The 27897-nt window shown below is 41.7% G+C and overlaps 1 protein-coding gene across 7 annotated transcripts in view; it reads left to right on the plus strand.

The window, feature by feature from the left end:
- The first annotated feature begins 9801 nt into the window (after window positions 1-9801).
- PGBD2 (piggyBac transposable element derived 2) overlaps window positions 9802-27897 on the plus strand; it is a 31989-nt gene continuing 13893 nt past the window's right edge. For 3 of the 7 annotated variants that reach the window (XM_067032181.1, XM_067032182.1, XM_067032185.1), the window contains exons 1-2: window positions 9815-9958; window positions 20211-20383. The gene's annotated coding sequence lies outside the window, so the exon portion shown is untranslated. Of the gene's footprint in view, window positions 10084-12455; window positions 12538-13057; window positions 13177-20210; window positions 20384-27897 lie in introns of those variants that run through there. The other 4 variants (XM_067032183.1, XM_059061844.2, XM_067032184.1 and 1 more) reach the window with 4 other exon arrangements.

Genomic DNA, 27897 nt, shown 5'->3' on the forward strand with positions numbered 1-27897 from the left:
ATTAGAGTTGTCAATAACATGCATGTATGAATTCTTATTATCAATGATATTATTATTATCAATATCATCAGCCTGATACTTGAGTGTACTTCCATTAATAGAAATAGTGTTGTCTATATCAATTCTAATGTGATCATCTAAATGAGCTCTAACCTCTGGGACTAATTACTCTCTTGCGCTGAGAAATGAGGGTGATTGTTGATTTGGTACCAAGGGATTCATTATTTTCAGGGCTCCTCCAGGGATTGTTTCTACTCCATCTGAAAGTTTGATCTCTTTAAATTAAAATTACCCAGACTCAGGTTTTGAACAAACAGTACAACTGAAAAATGTCTTCCCAGGTGTTGGGATGGGAAATGGGGGTTGGAGGATCTGGTTTCCATGTGTGGCTTGGGTCGCACAGCACATGTGGCCTGAGCCTGGCCTTCTGGGGACAGGGAATGCTGGTGGGGGTCTAGGGATTACCATAATAAGTCCTCCTTAACCAGTGCCACGTGGGTCCTCCCTGGAGTGTTTAATAGAAAACTTAAAAAAAAATGGATGCTTACTTTTCTGTGATAATGAAAACAGTCAACAGGGAACTTACAGTGGAAGAATCATGCTTTCTCAAAGAGCAGGCTAATCAGAAAATCTCAAGAGGATAAAACCCTGTGGCTTGCTGGCAGCCAATTCACTCAACATGGGTCATATTTATAAGTTTATATGCATACATACATATATGTGTGTGTATCCACACATAGACACATGTTTACTATTTAGAAAATTTTTGAGAGTTACAGAAAAGTTACAAAAATAGTAAAATGAGTATCCCTTTCACCCAGACTCTCCAATGCTAACTGTAGTACAGTTATCAAAACCAAGAAGTTAACTAAACTATAGGCTTTACTCACATTTCACGAGCTTCTTCACTAACATCCAAGCAGCATCTCATATTGCATTTGATTGCCTTTGTCCTCTTAGTCTCCTTCCATCTCTGGTGGCTCCTCAGTCTTCTCTAACTTTGACACATGTTAAGAGTACCACTAGTTTATGTTGAATGGCTCTCAGTTTGGGTCATGCATTTTGGTCAAGAATGCCACAGAAGGGATGTTGTGTCCTCCTCAGAGCATTGTATCAGGGGATACCTGATGTCAGTCTGTCTTGTTAGTGATGATGTTAACCTTGATTAGCAAAGACAGGTTTTGAGTAAAGAGATGGTGGGGAAACACACACCACAACAAGCAGAATGTTCCAGCCTGGGCAAGTGGCCAGCCATTGCTTTGGGAAGTAAGTATGTCCACTCACTGCCCTCAGGGGAACTTAAACCTGAAGAGGACTTCTATCCCTCAGGTCTGGGCTGTGCAAAACCACTATCCATTCTTCAGGGGTTTAAAAAATGTGGCTGGCTTGATGGAAGGCACTGGCTTTGGCTTTGTCAATCCTGTCCTCTAAGTTAGTGTTTCTCAAACACATTTGACCATGACCTACAATAATAGCAGTAGTAATAAGAATGATGAAAATAACAAAATAAAGGATACTTACTGAGTCAGACATGGTACTAGATGCTTTACATTTAATTTTAAAAAATTCATTTCTGGGGCTTCCCTGGTGGCGCAGTGGTTGAGAATCCGCCTGCCGATGCAGGAGACACGGGTTCGTGCCCTGGTCCGGGAAGATCCCACATGCCGCGGAGCAACTAAGCCCGTGAGCCATGGCCGCTAGGCCTGCGCGTCCGGAGCCTGTGCCCCGCAATGGGAGAGGCCACAACAGTGAGAGGCCCGCATACCGCAAAAAAAAAAAAAAAAAAAAAAAAATTCATTTCTTATGATAACCTTGAGGTAGTTACTATTATTTATTCTTAAAGAAATTGAGACTCAATGAGATCAAGAAATTTGCCCAAGGTCACAAAGCTCCTAAGATGCAGGGCCAGGACTCAAGTCCAGGCCTCCAGGCCCTTGAGTCTGACCCTTCACCACATACCATGCTGCCTTCAACCAGCGAAAGGGCGGTAGGAGTAATACATGTTGTGAAAGGACCCAGCCCACTCATGTACACACCCACTCCCCACACCACACACACATTCTCACACATACTTACACAGTTACACACACAGTTACTCATACTCACACAGTTACATAACCAAAATAGAGGTTGTGCCGAATCTACCTCTACCAAGCTTGATGCCTGAATTTTTGTCTTGTTTTCCATTTTATTTTTAAATAAAAACTGGACTTTGCTGATGACATTAATGGTTCTCTGAAGGATGGGGAAACCCTGCCTGCATCCCACTAGCCTGAGAGATGCTCACACTATCCTCTCCTCTATCTGTCAATCCTGGGGCCAGATAGCAGAGGGACCCAGAGGGTGAGGACAGTGTGGACTGGCTGTGACACAGATATTTCTGGAAAGATCTGTAATTATGAGTGTGGAATATGGGTTAAACTTTTTGAGTTTCCTCATGTAAATTTCAAAGATGTTTGATTCAGTAACCTATCATCCCTTTGCTTAATAAGAATTATGTGCTTTGATGGAAAGTACAGAAGATGGTCAAAGATACTTTTAAAAAACATTTTGAAGAAAAGTCCAACCCCTTGTAGCCAAAGTCTTTATAGGCAATTTCTACTTTTCTAGGCAATGACAAACAAAATGAAAACTTCTAAGGCCTTCGTGAGGTCTATTCAGTAAAGAGTTGACTCAGCAGGTCTGGAGCTGCCAAACCCTGCACATTCCAAAGAAGGCTTTGCCTGGCTTGTGGGAGGTAACTTATAAGGCCTTGAAATAACTTGTCTGATAAGAGTGTCTTTGTTTACCTGGAGCTTGGGCCACCTCAGATAGTCTATACCAACAACCTGGCTTATGCTGGGGGCCTTGGGCCATGCAGTATCAGCTTGACCTCTGAAAGGGCTGGAGACTAAGGTCAGCCAGCAAAACTGACTCCCAGTAACAACCCTGAATACCAAGGCTCAGGTGTGCTTCCCTGGTTGATAATACTCTTGTGTTGTCCTCACTGGAGAACTAAGCACTGTCTGTATGACGTCACCAGGAGAAAACAACTGGAAGCCTGCTCCTGGTCTTTTCTGGACCCTGTATGTTTTACCCTTGCTGATTTTAATCTGTATCCTTTCACCATAACCATGAATGTAACAGCTTTTCTCAGTTCTGTGAGTCTTTCTATCGAAGCTGAGAGTGGTCTTGGGGACCCCCAGCAAGAGGCTATTGTTTGGGAACTTAACAAACAGAAAGAAGCCAGAGGGGTGTGACTGTGGCTGTTATCTAGTTTTGTTCTGACTTCATGGAGACCAATGCCTCTCCTGCAGTGTTAGTTCCTTTTGGTGGTGAGTGGCCCCCATACACGTGGAGGCCATACTGCCAGCCCAGCTGAACACACACTGGGGTGACAAGGGGGTAAGTGTGAGCAGCGAGGGGTCTGCTGCTCAAGGGAGCAAAGCTGTGGCAAGACTGCCTTTGAGGATGTTGTGACTGAAGGACTCTGGCCCCGAGAAAGCAGCTGAGGGAGAGGCAGGAGAATAGGGCTGAAGATGGGGAAAAGGCTCCTGTCTGTTTTTGGCGGACCAGGAAAAACAAAGTCAAGACTTGCTTTTTTCAGAACGCTGTTAATCAGTTCCCTAATTTAATTGGAAAAGTGCTTCTCTGATATCCCTCTGGGGGAGAAGGAGTTAAATTATAGGGAAACAAGCAAACTCAGAGATGAGGGAACTGCAGCCTGGGGCACCTGGCTGCTAATGGGGAGGTCCAAGTTCAGGGGCCCTGTTCTATTAAAAATGAATGATTGGAGAGTGACTCAGTGATGGTTGTCATACTGTGAGGAGATCAATGTGTTTCAGGAAGAATTCAACCCGAAGTTTCTGTTTTATCTCCACATAACAGAAACTTGAGTAGAATACAGAACCCTAAGCGCCTTCCTTGAGATTTGTCTGAATTGCCTGGGCTCCCAGGTCACGTCAGGGAGGCCAGTGCCCTGTCCTCTCCAGCTTGGCAGCTGAGATCTGGCCTGCGTGCACTGGTAGGCATCGTGGCCAACTAAGAGATTGAAGTTTACTCAGCTCAGCCTCCCTGGTGGGAAGGACAGGTGGCCTGGAAGGAGCTCCACTCCCACCCTGCAATCCAATCCACTTACCCTCGTGGCTGGTGCTCTCATTCACACTTGCAGCTTTCAATACAATTTATATTAATTACCCCAGTGTATCTCTCTAGCTGGGAACTCCACATGGGTCTATTGGGGTGTCTAATAGGCACCTCATACAGAATAGGTCAAACCAATTTCCTGATCTCTGTCTTGGCCCTGACCTGCCTATCTTCCCAGTCTAAACCTGCAGTAACCCCACACTTCTCCAGGGGGTCATTCTGGACTCCTCTCGCACTCACATCAGTAAATTCCATCAGCTCTACTTTCAACTTCACAGCACCTCCACTGCTCCCATCCTGGTTCCAACTACCATTTCCCATCTGGATATCTCTGTAGCCTCCCAGCTTCTCTCCTTGCATTTGCTGGGCCCCCTTTTATCTACTGTCAACACGGAAGCTAGAGACCTCATCTCTCAAGTCTTTACCTGAAGATAAGGGCATCACACACTATGGGTTGTAGGACACCCAATTAAATTAGAATTTTGGATAAAAAATACTTTTAAAATAAAAAGATATATATTTAAAAATCCAAGAAATGAGTTATTTATATTTATTGCAACTCTTCATGTGCTTATAGAAGACATGAAAAAGAATAATATATTCCTCTGTATGCCACGTTTCAGTGTCTTTCCTCACTTATATTTCTATTAATACTATATATGTTTAATTTTGCATAGTATATACTATATATTGTCACACATAAGTATCATGGAATTAACACACTACAATATTAATGTAGCATTAATATAATCATGTGCATTGCATTCCTGATATTGTATAATACATGTTATGTTTAATTGTGCATATATTTATCATCCCTGTGGATATTCTTTACCAAAAGTAATTCTTAACTTTACATAGGACATTAAATCCTTAATCGTACAGAGTACACCCAATCAATTCAATTGTCATCAGCATGTATATCATGTTCAGTATCATCTCTTAACAAGCAAGTTCTGAGAAACCAACAACCTCCCGGTTAATGCCACTTTTATTGCCCTGGGCCTGTTAATAGCTGGAGATGGTAGCTTGACACAATATTTGGCATTTGGTTCTTCAGAGCCAAAAATCTGAAGTTCACTTTAATACTTTTTTCCAAAAATTTTTCTTTAAAACTTAGCCTATTTGTCAATTAAAGACAATTTCAAAATTTGCATTTTTAGAAAGAATTTTGCTTTAATTGGCTGATATTTTCCAATTCCTATTATGTAGGTTTTTTATCCTCCTTATCACTCCAAATTTGAATTTTTTTTAAAAAAAAGTTCAACTTAAAAAAATTATTAACGTAGTTTATTTCCAAGCAAGGCACTGAAAATGTCTACATGGGGTCTTCAAACCTCCGTAAACATATAGACTTGGTCTTGATTTTTAAATTAATTTTTGGTAAAATTACATGTGCTAGCATCCACATTGCAGGGAGAATGCTCTCTAGATTATAAAGAGCTGAAAGGAGCAGGCATGGGGCACACTGTTTATGTATCTCATTACTCCTTGCTCAATTCACCTTCATGGTTCATAGCCATAATAAGAATTAAGCAATAAATGAAAGTTTGAGTTATACTCAGCAGCATATATAAGAGTTGGTAAAGTTCATGCCAGTCACTGTGGGCATATGATGAACTCAACAAAATTTGGCATAAAGTGTGTTTAAGAGAAACAAGAAATAAAGTTAAATTTTAACCAAAGCCATAAAAAAGCTCCAGCTGAAATAAAAATAAGCTACAAAAGTGACTTTAACATTTTTAAATACATGAAAACTAAGACCCCATTATGCTGAGCCCTAAACCTAAATGACTCATAGAACACATTTTTTGTTTTCTTTTTGCCATAATACTATGAGCAACAGCTTAAAACACAGAGATGGGATGATGGATGTCCTTATAGGAGACAGAAAAGCAGAAGACACACAAAGACACATGTGAAGGGGTTTCCCTGGGGGGTCCAGTGATTAAGACTCCGTGCTTGCACTGCAGGGGGCACCCAGGTTCAATCCCTGGTTGGGGAACTAACATCTTGCATGCTGTGTGTGTAGCAAAAAAAAAAAAAAAAAAAGACAGACACGCAAAGAAGAGACAGAGATTGGACAGATGCAGCCACAAGCCAAAAAACACCAAGGACATTCATCATTGGATTTAAGGCCCACCTTAATCCATGATGATTTCACTTTACTTTTATTACATCTGCAGAGACTCTTATTCCAAATAAGGTCGTATTCTGAGGTTCTGGGTGGACATATCTTTTGAGAGGGCACCATTCAACTCACTACAAGGATGATTAAAACCTCCAATACCACAAGTAAAGAAACGGTTTCTTTATTAGAAAAAAAATTCCTTCGATATTCTCCAAGAAGGCAGTCCAGTGTGAAAATTAATAAAAGGGAACTTTACTGTATTAGAGTTGAGAGGCCACAAGGGGGAGAGCCACACATGTACCACTGAGTCAATATGAATCTTAGTAGGAAGAGACACATAGTTTGCATCTCTGGCTGGAAATGGCCCTACTTCAACCACTGCCAGCATGAGGAAGAAAGATTTTTTTCTCCTTGCTTGGCAACAGCACAGCCAATGTGAAGTTGTCACAACTCAGACAATGAAAAGCCACCATACTTCAGTGGACTTTTTGTTTGTAACAGCCCCTCCCAACTTTCCCTTCTCCTCTATAAAACAGTTTCTTCTCCTTTGCTTTACGGTACTTTCAGGTGGTTTGCCATGACTGCATGTCCGAAATTGCAGTTCTTTGCTGCTCCCAAATAACCCATTTTGGAGGTAGAATATTTGGCTGTTTTATTGTTTTAAGGTAACAGCAGTCAAGGAGAGAGCACCTGAGCCACTAGATGGGCTCACCTGGAGGACACTGTCACCCATTACTCCATAATTCTCTTCCCTCTCTTCTCCACCTTCAGTCCATCTTTTCCTGACTATCTTTTTCACCGTTTTTGTTCTATACTGATTTCTCCCCGTATCTTAGATTCCCCCTTCCCCAAATCTCTATGATCCTAATAGCCCAAAATAGGGACCTGATATTTCTGGTGGTTTGTATGCTGGTTATTCTGGAAGAGTGTTCGCTTCCTATTCTCAGATTCCTCCATCCTCTATTTCACTCATGAATAGAGAGCCACAGTCTTCAGCACACGTATTGCTGTGTGGATAGTGAAGTCCTTTCACACACCCTTTCTATTATCTGAGGAGGAAGGAACTGGGGAGCTGGAATGGAGGGGGAAGGCTCAGTGTAATCCCTCCCCAGGTTAAACTCTATGAATTGGCTACGGGTTGTGAATATTTCCATTATTCATATGGGAGTGAGGAACCTAAATTCTGAGTGGAACAATCCAGTCATCCAAGCAAAATCTCAGATTTTTACTGCGCATTTCCTCCTTGGTCCAAGTCACCAAGGAGAAAATGGCTTAGGTGAGGATCCTAACCATTAATTAAGACAAAGGTGGGTATGAGCTGGATAGGTATTTCTTCATCTAGAAAAGACAAGCCAGTCAGTAACCTCCACGAATTTGCTAACCAAGGTCCCAAAAGAATGAGGATTCCAGTATGCATGTAACACCAAACTCCTTACCTCCCACCAAACCTTCTCCTTCTGTCATCTTTCACTTGTCAGTCAATGGCAACGCTATTCTTCTACTTGTGAAGGCCAAAACCCTTGAGTCTTCTCTGCCTCCTTTCTCTCATGTTCTACATCCAATCTATGAGCAAGCCCTATTGTGTCTCTACCTTCAAAATATATCCAGGATCCTACTATGTCTCTCTGCCTCCATTATTGGCACCTTGGTCCAAGTCACCATCATCTCTGGTCTGAACCACTATAATAGCCTCCTGTCTGGCTCTTTGCTTCACCTCAGAGGGCACTTATAAAGGCTTCATCAGACTGCATTCCTCCTCTGCTAGAGCCCCAAGCACACACAGAGGCTGGCCACATACCTGGCACGTGATTTATCACTTCTCCAACTTCATTGCTTTGACTCTCCTTGTTCACTCATCTCCAGCCATGCTGTTCCTCCAAAGTGCTGGGCTTGCTCCCACCTCAGGGCCTTTGAACATGCTGTTCTCCTTGTTTCAAGTATTTTCCTCCTTGAATTCTGCATGGCTTAGTCTTCATATCTTTTGGCTTTTCCCTCAAATATAATTTTTTCAGGGAGAACTTCCATGACCACACTATTTAAACATTTCCCTTCCCTGATTTTTTTTTTTCTCCATAGAACTTTCCACTTTGCATACCATATATTTCACTTGTTTGTTTATTGTCTGTTTCTCTCACTGGAATGTAAGCAGTGACTGTCACAGACTGGGCATTCAGTGGATGCCTGTTGAATGAATGAATGAATGGGATGTAGGTTCTGGGGAACAAAAGAAGGTAGGAAACACTGCATTTATGTTACCTAAAATAGCACCCCACCATCCCAGAGCTCATCTTCTACCCCCTTAACTTGCTTCATTTTTCTTCACAGCATCTATCACTTTTGATACTATTTGTTTTTTGAGTGCCTTCTCTATTAAAAAGTGAGTTCCATGAGAACAATAACTTTTTGTTCTCCGCTGTCTCTGGTCTGCACGGCAACAATACATATTTGTGGAAAAAACAATGACAAACTTGAGGGTGCCCTTGGCTCCAGAATCTCACAAATGGGCATGGTAACTTATTTTTCTGACCCAGGTGGTTTACACTTTACAGTGACCAAAACCCTTATGAGAAGTGCCAGGGTGGAGAAGCAAATACAAAACCTTCACTACTTGGCCCTCTTCTTGAATGTTTAGCACAGTTTGGTCCCAAGGATTTTTGTGTTTAGAAAAACCCTTGGAGGACAAGGCACCCTTTTCTGTAAAGTCACTTCCTATATACTTTATGGAACAGAGTCTCAAAGTGTGTGTATGGGGAGGCGATGGGAGTGGTCCAGGCTGGAAGGGGGATTCCCCCGCCCCGATTTCTCCCTCCCCACCCCCAGCCACCCCCCACCCCCCGCCCCCGCGCCGCGTGCAAGGTACCTTGTCTGCAGACAATTTTAGCTGTTGTAACTGGTGGAGCAGGGGTGTGGTGTGCTACTGGCACCTAGTGGGTAGAGGCGAGGGATGCTCAAAATCCTAAAATCACGGCTGCCATACTTAGCAAATAAAAATACCTGTAGGTAGGGTCGCCAGATGAAATACATAACTCCAAGATTAATTTTAGAGTATATTTTTATCTGAAATTCAAATTTAACTTGGCGCCCTATATTTTATCAGGTGATCCTACCTGCAACACATGGGACAGGGCCCCACAACAAAGAAGTATCCAGACCAAAAGTCCAGGGTGTGAGGTTGGTCCAGTAACGCAGATTGTTGGGCCTGGCCTCGGAGTTTCTGATTCGGTAGGTCTGGAGTGGGGCCCCAGGATTTGCATTTCTATCAAGTTCCCAAGTGAAGCTGCCATTGGTCTGGAACTACATTGGAGAACCACCGACCTAGAAAGAAAAAAGACTTCGTGCCATCCTGAGTAATAGCGAGGAAAGTGCCTAGGCTAGCATGTAAGGGGATAGGACGAGAAGGGGCTGCAAGACGGTCAGAAGATATTTCTGCCGTCCTGGGCCCTGCCTCAGAGGCACTTCTGCGTCCCCTCTAGGCGCCGCGGAGGCCCCAATGTCTCGATGGTCGCTCGGATCGGGGGCGTGTCCTGGGCAGGGGCGTGTCCTGGGCGGAGAGCAGAAGGCGGGCCGAGGCGAACCGAGCGCTCTCGTGCCGGACGTTGCGCGGCCGCGACGCCCGACGCCGGCGGGGCAGCGGCCCTTTGGGCTCCTAGCTGCCGGTCGTATCTGGCGCGAACCCACGAGGCTCCGGTGCGTTCGGTGGAGGTAGGCGTCGTCCCGCTTGCACCGCCGACTGGGCCCCTCTTGGATGTGGGAGCGGCGCGCCCTGGCGTTGCGTTTTCTCAACGGTGTCCGAGGCGTTGGCCCTCGCTGCCGCAGGCGGACGACGGGTAGGTGGGACCGGGACAGGGACAATGGACCTCCTGGCGCGGAGCTCAGAGGGCCGCACGGGGGCGCTCGCGCTGCGGGACGGGGAGGCTGGGCTGGGACCCCGGAGTACTCAGCTGGGGCGGAGCGGGCTTGGGGGCAGGAGACTTTGGGCGAGGCCGGGCTGTGGGCGGGACCGGGGCCTGCTAAACGCAGGATGTACTAAGGGAGGAGTGGCTGGGACCCTTGGGCGGAATCGGGGGCTGGCCCGGGCTGGAGGCCGGACGGACTGTGGGCGGAGCTGGAGCTGGGTCAGGCTGACGCGGGGCAGATTGGGGGCGGTGTGGGCGGACATCTGCAGGCGGGGTCGGGAGGTGTGGGTGGGGTGCGGCTCCCGCGCCACGCCCCTTGGGGGAGGGGCGGCTCCGCGCCGGGACGCTCTGGGTGCAGGGCATTTCTGGCATTTATAGTTTCTGCATGCTTTGGGGATCGCCGACGTTAAATAGGGTCTTTGTTTTCCCCCCTTTTTGTTTGGTATTGAGATGCGTAGGAGAAGAAGGAGGAGGACCACGTTTCACAAAGGCCATTCCTGAGCTGTGGTACACCTGGCTTAGCTTTGAGGCATTTACGTTTATAAAATGTCTTATTTTCAAACAAATATTTTTGAAGTAACTTAAGAATTTGAAAAAAGTTGTAAAACTAGTACAAAGAATTCCCACATTCTAGTCACCGAGGTTCCTAACATCTTATTTAACAGAACAATTAGCAAAACCAGGACACCTAACATCTACAGGCCTTATTCAGATTTTTTTTGCTTTTCTTGTCCATTTCCTCTTTGTGGTATAGGATCCAAATCAGGATTTAGATGTATTTAGTTGTCGTGTCTCATTGGAAAAATTTATATTTTAAACAGTAGAAGCCCCCTTACCTCCAAGATCCTTCAGAGTGGCCCATGGGACCACCAGATCTCAAATCAAAGAGGCTTTTCTTCTTGGATGCCAGGGCCGGTTGAGAACGTCCAGCTGAGCCTTCGGGCAGCTTTGGCATAGGTGGTCACCCTCTGTGCCTTGACCCATCTGGCCCTTGGCTGCTCAGCCTCTCCTAGTTCTCCTAACTCTCAAGTCAACCTCCTCCCTCAGATCTCTGCAGATGCCCTCCTTGGCCAGCTTCTCTTTCAGTGTGGGCTTCCTCCCTTGCATGATCTCTTGTGGCTTCAAGGATTCTTGTGGCTTTGAGCATTCCATAAATCCTCAGAAAACTCACTTGTTTATCACTTCAGCCCAGGCCATTTCTCTGTCTCAGACCCACAGGGATTGTGGCCTATTGCTACCTTTCTGGGTTATCTCAAAAGCATTTCCATCGCAATATGCACAAAACACAGCTCCAAGTTACCCATATCTAGTCCACTGTATCAATTGGATCTCCACTGATAGACATTTCCTATGCAGAGTTTCAGAGAATCTTTGGGAATGCATTTTGCCTAGGGGCAGTCAGATACTAAGAGTTCCTAGTACTTTTTAAAAAAAGCTGTCTTAAAGCCAGAAAGTGAAGATGAAGATGAAGGCCTGCTACAGGATGAGGAGGATGCCCTGCAGTATGGCCATTTTCTTAGCAGCACAAGTTGTTCAGTTCAGCAGGTATTTATTGGGTGCCTGTTGCATGCCAGGAGCTGTGTTGGCTTCTGGAACAGAGGTGAATAAATTCTGCACCTGCCCTGCCATCAGAGGGCATGTGGTGGGGTCATGTGTTGCAATTGAGGTGAAATCTGTGATAGAGGAAGCCTCAACTTGGAGAAGGAGGTTGCAGGATGTGAGTTGGCCTGAGCCTAGGTGGGAGAAGGCTGGGGACCCAGCTGTTAGGGGCCTTGACCTATTTCCAGGGCTCGTGGGATTGTGACCTCGGTAAGTTCTCCCTAGGCTATGAGTATGGGCTGGTGTGGGAGTGACTGGTTGGGGGCTGTCACTGAATGTTGGTGAGTAGATAAGGGTCAGCCTAGGGTAAAGCAGAGGAAAAGGTGATGAGCTGAGCTGCTGAGAGTGGTGTGACTGTGAAATGGTAACACAGGTCATACTCTCTGACCCAAACCCAACCAGACATGGGGAAATGTCAGAATGTTTGAATTGTATCAAAGTCACACTGAAGCACTCCTTAACCAAACATAGGATTTATGTAGCAATATCTATCAATATCTATAGTAAGTAACAAATAGGTATTATAAAGAACTTCAGATATTTTCAGGTTTTGCTGCCAGGCAGTTTATTGCCCAAATTTTGAAATAATGTTCAGTTTTCACAACATTTTTGACTTTTGAGAATTGCAGGTGAAGGGTTGTGGATCTGAAAAAGTAACTACCACTTGTAGAGCCAGGCCTGTTGTGTGTGCTTCACAGGCATTGACTCTCATCCTCATAACTCCCTACAAGAGTTGGTGCCATGCAGATCCCATTTTGTGGGTGAGGAGATGAGGGCATAGAGAAGGTAAGTGATTTGTCCACAGTCACACAGCTTGCCCCTGTTGGCTCCATAGTCCACATTCTTACCAGACTGCATACATGTGAATGGGAGGTTGGGGAGTTGCAGGACCAAAGTCTTTCTCCCATACCTCAGACACCTGGCATCTGCAACCAGCCTGTGTGAGTGCCAAGGAAGGTCAGAAGAGAAGGGAGGCAGGAGCCCTGTAGAGGTTGTGGTTACATACACAGATTCATTGAATGCCTGTGGGGACTCACTTCTGTGATGCCTGGAGCTTGTGGTCTGGTTGGGCAGTGAGCTCTTCTCACAAGCTGTAGAGGAAGTTAAGTGCACTGTCAAGTGGACCAGAGGAGGACTTGGGTAATCAGAGGCACTGGGTTGACAAGCTGGGATGCAGACTAGCTGTGCTTTGAGAAAGTTTAGGTAAATGATTTTATGAGGATTCTATAAGGAGATTCTTCATGAGAGACACAGACTGTTGAGTGCAGAGATGACTGTATTCTAATTTTCTTCCTGTAACTGCAAGAGATATATGTGCTCTGGAACACCACAGATGAATGCCTTCTGCCTGCCACTTCCGTGTCACTGCAGACAATGGTCTTCTCAAAGGACATTGAGTGGGTCAACTTGATCATATTTGCTCAGGTGTGTGGGAATGTCCCTGTGCCTTTATGAGTGCATGTATAACTGTGCAAAATATGCATTCAAAAACATAAGATGCATAGGAACAGTTTAAAGAGTCATGAAAGAACTTTGAACACTCCACTCAGTTTAAGAAATAGAACCTTGTCAAAATCTTAGAAATCACCTGTGTGTCTGCCCCAATTGCCTCTTTTCTCTTCAGAGGTAACTACTATTCTGAAGTTCCTCTTAATCATTTCCTTGCTTTTGTTTATAGTTTTACAATGTGTATGTGTCTCCAGATAATATTTTAATTTTGTTTAACTTTTTGATCCTTATAAAATGAAATCATGTAGCAAGTTTTCTTTTTTTTTTTTTGAGATCCATTCAGTCGTGTGTGTGGCTAAAGTTCTTCACTCACTTTTTCTGTGGTATTGCACTGCATCCATTCTGTTGATGGCCATTTGGGCTGTCTCTAGTTTTTGCTACTCTAAATAAACAGTGCTGCAGTGGACATTCTTGTCCTGGTCTCCTGGTGCACAGATGAAGTAGTTCTCAAACAGGGGTGAAGGAGGTGAGGTGAGATAGGGGTAAGGGAAGAAAGTGAAACACTTTTGGTTGTTATAATTGGGAGGTGGTGTGCTCCTGTCTCTAGTGGGTAGAGGCCAGGCACACTGCTAAACATACTACAATGCACAGGACAGCCTTCCCATCTCCTCTTGCTCTCCCACACACCAAAGAATTGTCGGGTAAATACCTGGGGTGGACTGCTGGGTGGGTGGGTTTGTGCATGTTCAACTTTAGTAGATACTAGCATACTGTTTACACTCCTTTCAGCAGTATGTGGCCTCTTGCATTACTCATTGTCCTTTTCAGCACTTGATAATCTCTGCCTTTAAAATTTTTGCCAACTTGATGTCTGTGAAATGATATCTGATTGTGGTTTTAATTTCATTTCCTGAACAGTAATGAGATTGAGCATCTTTTCATGTCTGTCTTCTTTTTGTATTTCCTTTGAGAAGTGCCTCCTGATACTATTTTGCCCATTTTCCTGTTGTGTTATTTGTGTTTTTCTTAATTGTGTCTGGGATTTTTTTATATATCCTAGATGATTCTTACCTCCTAGATGCTAATCCCTTATATTTGTTGCAGGTAACTTCTCCCATTTTTGAGTTTATTCTGATGGACTGAAAAGTTCTTAATTTAAATGTAGTAGAATTTATCAATCATTTTCTTTATGGTTAAATGCTTTTTGCTGGTTGGTTGGTTCCTGCCAGATCCCCAGGTGGGCAGGACTGCCTCTAGGACCACACTGGAGCAGTGTGGAAACCAAGTCTCAGTGCCACTTCAGGACCCACAGCTGGCACTAAGGTTGGCAGGCCTGCGGTCAGGGGCACAGATGGGTGTTGCTGGATCCCTGGGTGAGCAGGACTGGGAGCAGGGCTAGATCCAGGTCACAGGGCTGCTTCAGAATCTGTAGTCTGGTCCAAGGATGGTAGGCCTGTTACTAGGGGTATGGATGCATGATTCCTCCTGGGTCCCTTGTCAGATGGTTACAGGACTGTGACCAGGCAGGTCTGGAGCTGAGTCTGTAGGGAGTTGGGGCTGCTTTCAGTTTGCTGGCAGAACCATGTGAGCTTGCCACCAGGATGTGGGCTTGCCTTTTTAGAGCAGCTGTCCTTGGCCTTGGGTTCACTGGGGTTTTGCAACCTCCTATCTGGATCCCAAGATTTTCACAAAGGCACTTTTGTCTGTAGTTGCCTTCCAAATCATTGTTTGTTTAGGGAGATGCATTCCTATTCCACCACCTTGCTAATGTCATTCCCTGGCTCCGTTTATGTAGGATAGGTCAAACATGTCAGTTCTGTTGTTCAAGTCTCAGTAATTTTGTCTGCTTGACCATCAGTTACTGAAAGAGGTGTGTTGAAATCTCTTACTGTTACGATAGATTTGTCAATTTCTATAATTCTATTACTTTTTACTGTATTTTGAAGTTATATTGTTAGATGCATAAAGTTTAAAATTATTATATCTTTCTGATGAGTCCCACCTTTTTTCCCTTGAAGTTACCCTCATTTTCTCTGATAATGCTTGCTTTAAATTTTATTTGTTATTTTTAATTGTAAAAAACACATGAGATAAAATTTACCATCTTAACCACTTTTAAGTGTATGTTTCAGTAGTGTTAAGTATATTCACATTGTTGTGCACCTAATCTCCAGGACATTTTTATCTAACAAAACTGAGACTATACCCATTAAACATCAACTTCCCGTTTTCCCCTCCACCCACTCCTGGTAACCACCATCCTACTTTTCTGTTTCTATGAATTTAAATATTTTAGATACCTCATGTAAGTGGAATCCTACAGTATTTGTCTTTTTGTGAGTGGTTTATTTCACTTAGCATAATGTTCTCATTTCATCCATGTTGTAACATGTGACAAGATTTCCTTCCTTTTAAGGCTGAATAATGTTCTATTGTAGATACATACCACATCTTCTTTATCCATTCATCCGTAGGTGGACATGTGAGTTGCTCTCACCTCTTGGCTATTGTGAGTAGTGCTGCTATGAAACTGGGTGTCTCTTTGAGACCCTGCTTTCAGTTCATTTGGTTAAATGCTCAGAAGTGGTATTGCTGGATCATATGGTAGTTCTGTTTTTAATTTTTTTGAGGTACCATCATACTGTTTTACATAGTGGCTGCACCATTTTATGTTCACATTAATACTGCACAAGGGTTCCAATTTATCCACATCCTTACCAACATTTGTTATTTTCTGTTTTTTTTTGATAGTGGTCCTCCTAATGGGTATGAGGTGATAAATCATTATAGTATTGGTTTGCATTTCCCTAGTGATTAGTGATGTTGAGCATATTTTTGTATGCTTATTGGCCATTTGTATATCTTTAGAGAAATGACTGTTCATGTTTTTTGTCCACTTTTTAGTTGGGTTACTTTTTTTGTTGTTATTAAGATATAGGAGTTCTTTATATATTCTAGATATTAACTCCTTGTAAGATATAATTTGCAGATATTTTCTCCCATTCGATGTATTGCCTCTGTTGATTATATCCTTTGATGAAGTTTTAAGTTTGATGTAGTCCCATTTGTCTGTATTAGCTTTTGTTTCCTCTGCTTTTGGTGTCATATTCAAGAAATCATTGCCAAATCCAATGTCGTGAATCTTTTCCCCTATGTTTTTTTCTAAGCGTTGTATAATTTTACCTCTTACATTTAGGTCTTTGGTATGTTTTGAGTTAATTTTTGTATATGATGCAAGGTAAGTGTTCAACTTTATCCTTGTGCATGATATCCAGTTTTTCCAACACCATTTGTTAGGGACTGTCCTTTCTCTACTGAGTGGTCTTAGCACCCTTTTTGAAAATTACCTGGCTGTATACATGAAGGTTTATTTCTGGCATTCTATGCTGATTCATTGATCTATATGTCTATCTTTAATGCCAGTACCATACTGTTTTGATTTCTGTAGCTTTGTAATATGTATTGAAATGAGGAAGTGTAAGTCTTACAACTTTGTTCTTTTTCAAAATTGTTTTGGCCATTGGAGTTCCTTGATATAACATGTGAATTTTTAGGTGGCTTTTTCTATTTGTGCCAAAAATGCCATTGGGATTTTGACAGAGATTGCATTGAATCTGTATATTACTTTGGGTAGTATTGACATACTGTCAACATTAAGTCTTCCAGTCTATGAACCTGAGATGTCTTTACATTTTTTGGTGTTTTTTTAAAGTGCTTTCATTAATGTTTTTTTGTCAGTTTACAACTCTTTCACCTTCTTGGTTAGGATTGTTCCTAAATATTTTATTCTTTTCAATGCTGTGGTAAATGGAATTGTTTACTTAATTTCTACTTCATATTGTTCATTGTTAGTGTATAGAAATGCAACTAAAATGAATAGATTTCAGTGTGTTAATTTTGATTCCTACAACTTTGCTGAATTTGTTTATTAGTTCTAACAGGTTTTTAAAAAATCTTTAGGGATGTCTACATGTAAGATCATGTCATCTGCAAACAGGTAATGCTATTTCTTCATTCCCAAGTTGGATGGCATTTATTTATTTTTCTTGCCCAAAGGTTCTGTCTGGCTAGGACTTCTGGTATTATGTTGAGTAGAATGGCCAGAGTGGGCATCCTTATCTCGATCCTGTTGGTAGAGGAAAAGTTTTCAGTATTTCACTATTTCATATGATGTTAGTTGTGATATTTTTTCATATATGGCCTCTGTTATGTTGAGATGGTTTCCTTCTATTCCTAGTTTATTAAGTGTTTTTATTGTGAAACAGAGTTGAATCTTGTTAAATGCATTTTCTGCATCAATTAATATGAGCATGTTTTATTTTACATGATTTTTACATGTTGAACTATTCTTGCATTCCAGAAATCCTACTTTGTTGTATATAATCCTTTCAGTGTGCTTTTGAATTCAGTTTGCTAGTATTTTATTGAGGATTTTTGTGTTCATATTTATCAAGGCTATTGGTCTTTAATTTTCTTCTAGTGTTTTTGTCCGGCTCTAGTATCAGGGTAAGGTTGGCTCAGCTATTATATTTTTCAGCTCTAGAATTTCTGTTTGGTTCTTTTTTATAGTTTCTATCTCTTTGTTGATATTCTCATTTTGTTCATGCATTTCTTGATTTTGTTTAGTTGTATATCTGTGTTTTCTTTTAGCTAATTGAATATCTTTAAGAAGTAGGTTTGAAATTTTCATTAAGAAATTCAGCAATCTGTTTTTCTTTCGGGTCCAGTCTGGAGTTTTATTTTGTTCCTTTGATTGGCCATGTTTCCTTGTTTCTTTGTATACTTTGTGATCTGTTGCTGAGATTTGGTCATTTGACAAAACAACTTCCTGTCCCCGTCTTAATGGACTGGCTTCGTTTAGTAGAATACCTTCACCAATCAGCCCACTTGGAAGTTTGGGACCTCCCCATCCTTTTCTAGTGATGTATCTTCTCTGGGCTTGTGTTTGTACTTTTTAACTGTCTCAATTTCTCTACACTGCTTGTCCTTATTTCTTCTCAGGAGCTTGTAATTTCTTGCTCTCCCAGACATCTGCCTGCTGAACTGCAGAATCTCTGCAGCTACTGTGCTGTGGCACTTGCCTGCATTTTCAGTGTCTTCCAAACTATGCCAACATGTTTGTCAGTGCTCCAAGTCTGGTGAGACAGAAATCTGTCCTTCAGGCAGGCCTCAGGCAAACCAGAGCTAGGTTTTCTCCTAGTTGCACCTAACTACACTGAGATGGAGAAGCATGTGTGTGCAAAATGCCATGAACTTTTCCTACCCTTTTAATGGAATCCCTTCTTGTTTTTCTATTGGCTTTGGTTTTCCATTGGTCTCTGACCCCTGTTCCTGGGACAAGAGAACAAGAAAAAGCAGGGGAAAGAATCAAGAGACTGGTCTTAGCAGGGTGGAAATTTTTATATGGTTATTAAGGAATAAGGTGAATTAAGCAAATATTGATAGGGGTGAAAGAAAGGTGAAACAGAAAGGGGAGAGTCACAGGACTTGTCTCTGCAGGGTGGAAATCTTTAGATGGTTGTTAAGAAGTGGGATGAAGACCACCTAGAGGAGTGGGATAGGGAGGGTGGGAGGGAGGGAGAAGCAAGGGGGAAGAGATACGGGGATATATGTTTATGTATAGCTGATTCACTTTGTTATAAAGCAGAAAGAAACTAACACACCATTGTAAAGCAAGTATACTCCAATAAAGATGTTAATTAAAAAAACAAAAAGAAGTGGGATGAATAAAATGGACATTGAGCAATACCAAAGACTGGGTGTTAGCCAAAGGGATCTCCTGCTGGTCCCCCAGCCTGTAGGGGTCCCAAACAAGTCTGCTCTATTTATCCCAGTTTGGAGGAGTAAAAAGCCAGAAGGCAGAGTCTACAATGAGGAACCTCGCCAGCAGTCACTTGGGGCAGTGGTTAGGCAGATTAATCAAGTTGACAGTTGACAAAAGGGCCAGGGTACCTTGGCTCAACCCTTACTAGGGACCCAAAGTCTTTTGCACATGAGTGGGTAAAATGGTCAGAGGGTTGATACAGGAGTCCTGCGAACTGTGGTACCAAGACCTATTGGTGAAGCCCTGACACAGGCTACAGTTAGATTTAGAGAGTATAAAAGTGTGAGTTGGGAATTCCCTGGCGGTCCAGTGGTTAGGACTTTGTGCTTTCACTGCCAAGGGCCTGGGTTCAGTCCCTGGTCAGGGAACGATGATCCCCACAAGCCGCGTGGCACAGCCAAAAAAAAAAGTGTAAGAGATAATAAGATTGTGAAAGTTGAAATGTTTAAACAAGCTTTATGTAAAGAAGTTATGTTTTCTTTACCTGAATGTTTTATGGGAATCAATATTGTGTTTGGCTGGGGAACACTTCCCCTACCTAATATCGTAAGACAGAACCTGTTGATGTGATCCTAATGGAAGCCACAGTTAGGGTTGATAGAATTAAGATTGAAGTTTGTAGAATTGTTGTTTGAACAGGCTTTATGTGAAGTGGTTGCATCTCTTTTTTCTGATTGTATTATGGGGATGGACGTTGTATCTGGGGGATATTTCCCCTACCTAATGTTGTAAACAGAAGGCACGTAACTCTACCCTTTGAGCAATATTAATCGGACGTGATAAATAGGAACTAGTAAGTAGTGTGGAATAGAAGTTGGATTGCTGGTAGGGACAAATTCTCTGTGTGATAGCCCGTGTGGAGCCTAGACTGTGGATTATGACAAAAGCCTATGAGTGCCTCCCAGCGATCACTACTGGGAGTTTATACTAGACAATTTCCATTTGAGGGGCATTTACTATCTTGCCATTTGACATTATTAATTGAAGCTAGCCCTATGACTGAAGGACATAAAATTATCTTAAAACCTGAAATACTCAATGTGTAGGATGATGTCAGAGAATCACCCTAATGGGGATGGCAGTGCCTGGGAGGATTTCATAATAAAATAGAAATGGTTTATACAGGATGATGCTGCCTGGGGAGTGCAAGGAGATACTCACGAGTAGGGGGCTTCTTTTTCTCTAGGACTGACTCTGTAACTGTGTGAGGAGTTGCTGGATTCTTCTGTCACTTGGACAGTGCCTTATAAAGAACTCTCAACTGACCAACAAAGAGTTGCTTCGTTTGTGGATGGCATTTAGAAGGTGAATGGACAACATCCTATCCTATTTGGAAGGCCACCACTCTGATGGAAGAAGGTAAAACAAATCAGCTTGGTGGGCTGACTTGCATGCTGTTTTCCTAACAGTAATGGAAGAATTGAACAATGGTATAAGCCCCTATGTTTGGGTTTTTATTGATTCATGGATGCTGGCCAATAGATTGGCCATATGGTCAGGCAGGAGGGCAATGGAAACTTGGCCCATTAAAGGGATGCCCTTGTGGGCCACAGGCTTGTGGAAATTTGAGGGGTGCTTTAAAGTAGGACATGTCAGTGCCCATCAGAAGAACTCTTTTCCAGGTTTAGCAGGTGATTGGAATCAGCAAGCAGATACTCCTGTGTGCTCCCTTGAGATGGCCACCTGGGTCCGTGAAATGTATGGACATGGGGTCACTGCAGCAAAGTAAAGATGGGTTGAATTTCCTCATAGTCTTCTGGTACTCTCATGCACAAAATACCAGTAAGAGAAGTTCTCTCTGTCAACGAGAGAGAGATAGAAATTGCACGTGGCTATATGGCATATTCCCTGGTGGGAAGGCTCTGATCATGGTTGGCATGTGAGACAATGCTGGTAGCCGTGGGGGGCTATAAATGGGTCCTGACACTGGGAATAGACACTGACTCTGGACAGGGATATGCCTGCCCAATGGTAGATGAAAATGCTCAGAATACTGTGAAAGAACTGGAACAGAAGATACTGCACCAATTTGGGTTGCTGACTGTCATTTCTTTAGACCAAGGAACACATTTTACAGTCTGTAATGTCCAACAATGGGCAGAGAAATATTCTCCTCTGAGTACAAGTTTGATAGAGAATTGGAATGGGCATTTGAAACATTGGTTATCTAAAATGGAGGAAAATAAAGGCATGAAGGGCTGGCTTTACACACCTTCATGAGTGTCTACTCATACTAAACATGAGTGGGACTAGAAGAGTGTCCCCACAGGATAGATTCCTCTATTTTTCTGGTGGATCTAGGGAAGTAGGGGTGGCAAAGGATGCTGATATGACTTACCTTCTTGCCAAAGGAGGAGGATGTTGGTATAATAACTATAGTTGTTTTTTCTCTCTCTTTTTTTTTTTCTTTTTCTTCCTCATATCACCTCAACTTTTTGTTTGTTTTTCCTACCTGATGGCAGTGGTCATGTGACCAGGGCTGCAAATACAAGTTGATTGATTCCTAAGCAAGAAACTGTAACTATATTTTTAAACCTTATGTCAGAATTCCTAAGGGCCTGATGGGGCAGAATGTGCCTTCATCCCATCTGCAGCTATATTGCTTGGTGGTAAAGATAGCCCACTAGTTCTGTACCTGCGTAACCTCACCCTCTCTAAATGGGAGTGGACTGAGGGAAGGCACTTGCTAGGCTAGTATTGCTTTCTGCAACCTAGACCAACACAATGGTTGAATCTAATGAACCTTCCAAAAATGGAAGAGTTTGGGTATAAATGAATAGAAGGAGGAATAGTAGCTAAGGGTAAGTTAAGTAGTGAATAAATGTGTTATGTAAAAAGGTAAATTCAGTATTACATTAGTACCTCAAAAGAGCTCAAAGCAAGAGATGACATTGTTTCTTAGCTCAATTATGTCAGATGTCTGAAAGAGTGAAGCCATATGTTTGCTGAAACCACTCCTGCTTCTGGAACCTGATATGATCGAATGAAAGACTGCAAACCGGAGTGGCCTAACCCTGGGAGACATCCTCATACAACAGAATGATGAACTCGAATGATTATTAATGATTGCATGGGGTTCTGGTAATGTGCCAATATCTTTTGACTTGGGTATCATTTTGCTGTAAGGGGTCTGTGGCCAGAGCCCAGGGGGTAGGCCATGAGATAATAGAAAAAAATATATAGATCTCTGCTCCAGTTCCTGGCACAGAGCTCCTGAAATCCTTGTAATTTCCTATGTGATAAGAGCACTAGGAGCATCTTTTGTCCTAATACTTGGTTTTTGACCTGGGTTCCTGGCACAGGGCTCCTGAAACCATTGTAATTTCCTGCGTGATAGGACTGTCCTTTGTTCTAATGAGGTGACTCTGTTTGGGTGCCTGGATGGCTCCTGGATGAGGGCTGGTTACCAGAAAGACTAAGCCATGATTGGAAGCTTGGAATATTCAGCCCCACCCACTCCCCATTCTCTTGAGAAGGGAGAGAGCTGAAAATGGGGTTAATGATAAATCATGCCTACATGATGAAGCCTCCATAAAAATCCCAAAAGTATGGGATTCAGAGAGCTACCGGATTGGTGAACACATGGAGGTGCTGCGAGAGTGGCATGCCTGAAGAAGGCATGGAAGCTCTGCACCCTTTCCCCATACCTTGGCCTGTGCATCTCCATCTGGCTGTTCATCTATATCCTTTATCATATCCTTTAATAAAGTGGTAAACATAAAGCATTTCCCTGAGTTCTTTGAGCAGCTCTAGCAAATTCATTGAACCCAAGGAAGGGATCATGGGAACCCCTGATTTGTAGCCATGTCAGACAGAAATTGTGGGTAACCTGGGGACCTACTACTTGTAATTGGCATCTGATGTGGGGAGCAGTTTTGTGGTACTGAGCCCTTAACCTGTGGGATCTGACACTGTCTCCAGGTAGATAGTGTCAGAATTGTTGGACACCCAGCTGGTGTTGCAGATAGTTACTTGTGCGGACTCCCCCCCCCCCCAAATTAGGTCACTAGAAGTGTCAGAAGTGAAATGTTCTGTGCGAGTGGTAAAGAAGAAACACAGGAGAGAAACAAAGGACGGAAAGACTGGGTTTTTTCCTACCCAGGAGGGGGAAAACTGGGTTTTTCCAATTTAGTAGTATTCTCATAAAGGTATTCTGGCCCATATATTGATGTTAACTTGCATTTCTGTGGGGAATGAGGACCTAGAGCTTCCTAGTCCATCATCTGTTGATATCACCTCCCCCATATCTGCCTTTTGATTAGGTAGTTTAATCTATTTACTTTAAAAATAATTACTGAAAAGGGGAGACATATTTTGTCACATTGCTATTTGTTTTGTGTATGTCTGTCTGTCTATCTTATAGCTCTTTTATCTCTCACTTTCCTCCATTACTACCTACCTTTTTTGTGTTTAGTTGATTTTTTGCAGTGTCATGTTTTGATTTCCTTTTAATCTCCTTTCGTGCATATTCTTTAGAGGTTTTTTTTGCAGTTACCATGGGATTATATAGAATATCCTAATGTAACTAATTTCAATTGATAGCAACTTTGCTTCAGTTGCATACATAAACTCCTCTCTTAAAAAGTTCTTCCTCCCTTATATTACTGATGTCAAAAATTACACCTTTAATTTATAATTGTTTTTTATGCATTCATCTTTTAAATTCTGTAGAAAATAAGAAGTGGAGTTACAAACTAAAATGACAACAATGTTGTTGTTTTTTTAAATATGGGTTTATATATTTACCCTTACTGGTAACTTTATCTTTTCTCAAGTATGACTGAGTTACTGTCCAGGATCCTTTCCTTTCAACATTAAGGACTCTCTTTACATTTCTGGTATTGTGGGTCTAGTGGTAATGAATTCCTTCAACTTTTGTTTGTCTGGGAATATCTTAATTTCTCCCTCATTTTTGAAGGACAGTATTGCTGAATATAGAAATCGTGGTTTGCAATTTTTTTTCTTTTAGCACTTTAAATATATCATCTTACTACCTTTTGGCCTCTAAGGTTTCTGATGAAAAACAGACTGATGATCTTATTGCAGATCCTTTATACTATGAATTGCTTCTCTCTTCCTGATTTCAAGATTCTTGCTTTCGCTTTGGCCAATTTGATTATGATGTGTGTTGGTCTGGGTCTCTTTAGTTTATCCGACTTCAAGGTTTGTAGATCTGTGTCTTCCCTCAAATTTGGGAAACTTATGGCTATTGTTTTTTCAAGTAATGTCTGTGCCCTTTTTCTGTTTTCCTTTTGAGATTCTCAAAATGTGTATGTTGACTGACTTGATGGTGACCCCCAAGTCTCTTAGGCTCTGTTCACTTTTCTTCATAAATATATTTTTCTGTTTGTAAGAGTTGATATTTTAATTTTTATTTTTGACATCTTTATTGGAGTATAATTGCTTTACAATGGTGTGTTAGTTTCTGCTCTGTAACAAAGTGAATCAGCTATACACATACACACGTTCCCATATCTCTTCCCTCTTGTGTCTCCCTCCCTCCCAACCTCCCTATCCCACCCCTCTAGGTGGTCACAGACCACCGAGCTGATCTCCCTGTGCTATGCGGCTGCTTCCCACTAGCTATCTACCTTACGTTTGGTAGTATATATATGTCCATGCCACTCTCTCACTTTGTCACAGCTTACCCTTCCTCCTCCCCATATACTCAAGTCCATTCTCTAGTAGGTCTGTGTCTTTATTCCCATCTTACCCCTAGGTTCTTCATGACATTTTTTTTCTTACGTTCCATATATATGTGTTAGCATACAGTATTTGTCTTTCTGACTTACTTCAGTCTGTATGACAGACTCTAGGTCCATCCACCTCACTACAAATAACTCAATTTCGTTTCTTTTTATGGCTGAGTAATATTCCATTGTATATATGTGCCACATCTTCTTTATCCATTCATTCGATGATGGACACTTAGGTTGCTTCCATCTCCTGGCTGTTGTAAATAGAGCTGCAATGAACATTTTGGTACATTTTGAACATGACTCTTTGAATTATGCTTTTCTCAGGGTATCTGCCTAGTAGTGGGATTGCTGGGTCATATGGTAATTCTATTTGTAGTTTTTTAAGGAACTTCCATACTGTTCTCCATAGTGGCTGTGTCAATTTACATTCCCACCAGCAGTGCAAGAGTGTTCCCTTTTCTCTACACCCTCTCCAGCATTTATTGTTTCTAGATTTTTTGATGATGGCCATTCTGACTGGTGTGAGATGATACCTCATTGTAGTTTTGTTTTGCATTTCTCTAATGATTAATGATGTTGAACATTCTTTCATGTGTTTGTTGGCAATCTGTATATCTTCTTTGGAGAAATGTCTCTTTAGGTCTTCTGCCCATTTTTGGATTCGGTTGTTTGTTTTTTTGTTTTTGAGCTGCATGAGCGAGCTGCTTGTAAGTCTTGGAGATTAATCCTTTGTCAGTTGCTTCATTTGCAAATGTTTTCTCCCATTCTGAGGGTTGTCTTTTGGTCTTCTTTATGGTTTCCTTTGCTGTACAAAAGCTTTTAAGTTTCATTAGGTCCCATTTGTTTATTTTTGTTTTTATTTCCATTTCTCTAGGAGGTGGGTCAAAAAGGATCTTGCTGTTATTTATGTCATAGAGTGTTCTGCCTATGTTTTCCTCTAAGAGTTTGATAGTTTCTGGACTTACATTTAGGTCTTTAATCCATTTTGAGCTTATTTTTGTGTATGGTGTTAGGGAGTGTTCTAATTTCATACTTTTACAAGTACCTGTCCAGTTTTCCCAGCACCACTTATTGAAGAGGCTGTCTTTTCTCCACTATACATTCCTGCCTCCTTTATCAAAGGTAAGGTGAGAATATGTGTGTGGGTTTATCTTTGGGCTTTCTATCCTGTTCCATTGATCTATATTTCTGTTTTTGTGCCATACTGTCTTGATTACTGTAGCTTTGTAGTTATAGTCTGAAGTCAGGGAGCCTGATTCCTCCAGCTCCATTTTTTGTTCTCAAGATTGCTTTGGCTATTCAGGGTCTTTTGTGTTTCCATACAAATTGTGAAATTTTTTCTTCTAGTTCTGTGAAAAATGCCAGTGGTAGTTTGATAGGGATAGCATTGAATCTGTAGATTGCTTTGGGTAGTAGAATCATTTTCACAATGTTGAATCTTCCAATCCAAGAACATGGTATATCTCTCCACCTATTTGTATCATCTTTAATTTCTTTCATCAGTGTCTTATAATTTTCTGTACACAGGTCATTTGTCTCCTTAGGTAGGTTTATTCCTAGATATTTTTTCTTTTTGTTGCAATGGTAAATGGGAGTGTTTTCTTAATTTCACTTTCAGATTTTTCATCATTAGTGTATAGGAATGCCAGAGATTTCTGTGCATTAATTTTGTATCCTGCTAATTTACCAAATTCATTGATTAGCTCTAGTAATTTTCTGGTAGCATCTTTAGGATTCTCTATGTATAGTATCATGTCATCTGCAAACAGTGACAGCTTTACTTCTTCTTTTCTGATTTGGATTCCTTTTATTTCCTTTTCTTCTCTGATTGCTGTGGCTAAAACTTCCAAAACTATGTTGAATAAGAGTGGTGAGAGTGGGCAACCTTGTCTTGTTCCTGATCTTAGTGGAAATGGTTTCAGTTTTTCACCATTGAGGAAGATATTGGCTGTGGGTTTGTCATATATGGCCTTTATTATGTTGAGGAAAGTTCCCTCTGTGCCTGCTTTCTGCAGGGTTTTTATCATAAATGGGTGTTGAATTTTGGCGAAAGCTTTTTCTGCATCTATTGAGGTGATCATATAGTTTTTCTCCTTCGGTTTGTTAATATGGTGTATCACGTTGATTGATTTGCATATATTGAAGAATTCTTGCATTCCTGGGATAAACCCCACTTGATCATGGTGTATGATCCTTCTAATGTACTGTTGGATTCTGTTTGCTACTATTTTGTTGAGGATTTTTGCATCTATGTTCATCAGTGATATTGGCCTGTAGTTTTCTTTCTTTGTGACATCCTTGTCTGGTTTTGGTATCAGGGTGATGGTGGCCTCGTAGAATGTGTTTGGGAGTGTTCCTCCCTCTGCTATAGATTGAGAAGGATAGATGTTAACTCTTCTCTAAATGTTTGATAGAATTCGCCTGTGAAGCCATCTGGTCCTGGGCTTTTGTTTGTTGGAAGATTTTTAATCACAGTTTCAATTTCGGTGCTTCTGATTGGTCTGTTCATATTTTCTGTTTCTTCCTGATTCAGTATTGGCATGTTGTGCATTTCTAAGAATTTGTCCACTTCTTCCAGGTTTTCCATTTTATTGGAATAGAGTTGCTTGTAGTAATCTGTCATGATCTTTTGTATTTCTGCTGTGTCCGTTGTTACTTCTCCTTTTTCATTTCTAATTCTATTGATTTGAGTCTTCCCCCTTTTTTTCTTGATGAGTTTGGCTAATGGTTTATCAATTTTGTTTATCTTCTCAAAGAACCAGCTTTTAGTTTTATTGATCTTTGCTGTCAATTTCCTTCATATCTTTTTCATTTATTTCTGATCTGATCTTTATGATTTCTTTCCTTCTGCTAACTTTGGGGTTTTTTTGTTCTTCTTTCTCTAATTGCTTTAGGCTCAAGTTTAGGTTGTTTATTTGAGATGTTTCCTGTTTCTTAAGGTAGGATTGTATTGCTATAAACTTCCCTCTTAGAACTGCTTTTGCTGCATCCCATAGGTTTTGGGTCATCGTGTCTCCATTGTTATTTGTTTCTAGGTAATTTTTGATTTCCTCTCTGTTTTCTTCATTGATCACTTCGTTATTAAGTAGTGTATTGTTTAGCCTCCATGTGTTTGTATTTTTTACAGATCTTTTCCTGTAATTGATATCTAGTCTCATAGCATTGTGGTTGGAA

This window comes from Kogia breviceps, chromosome 4, assembly GCF_026419965.1.
Source record: "Kogia breviceps isolate mKogBre1 chromosome 4, mKogBre1 haplotype 1, whole genome shotgun sequence".
Lineage (NCBI taxonomy): Eukaryota > Metazoa > Chordata > Mammalia > Artiodactyla > Physeteridae > Kogia > Kogia breviceps.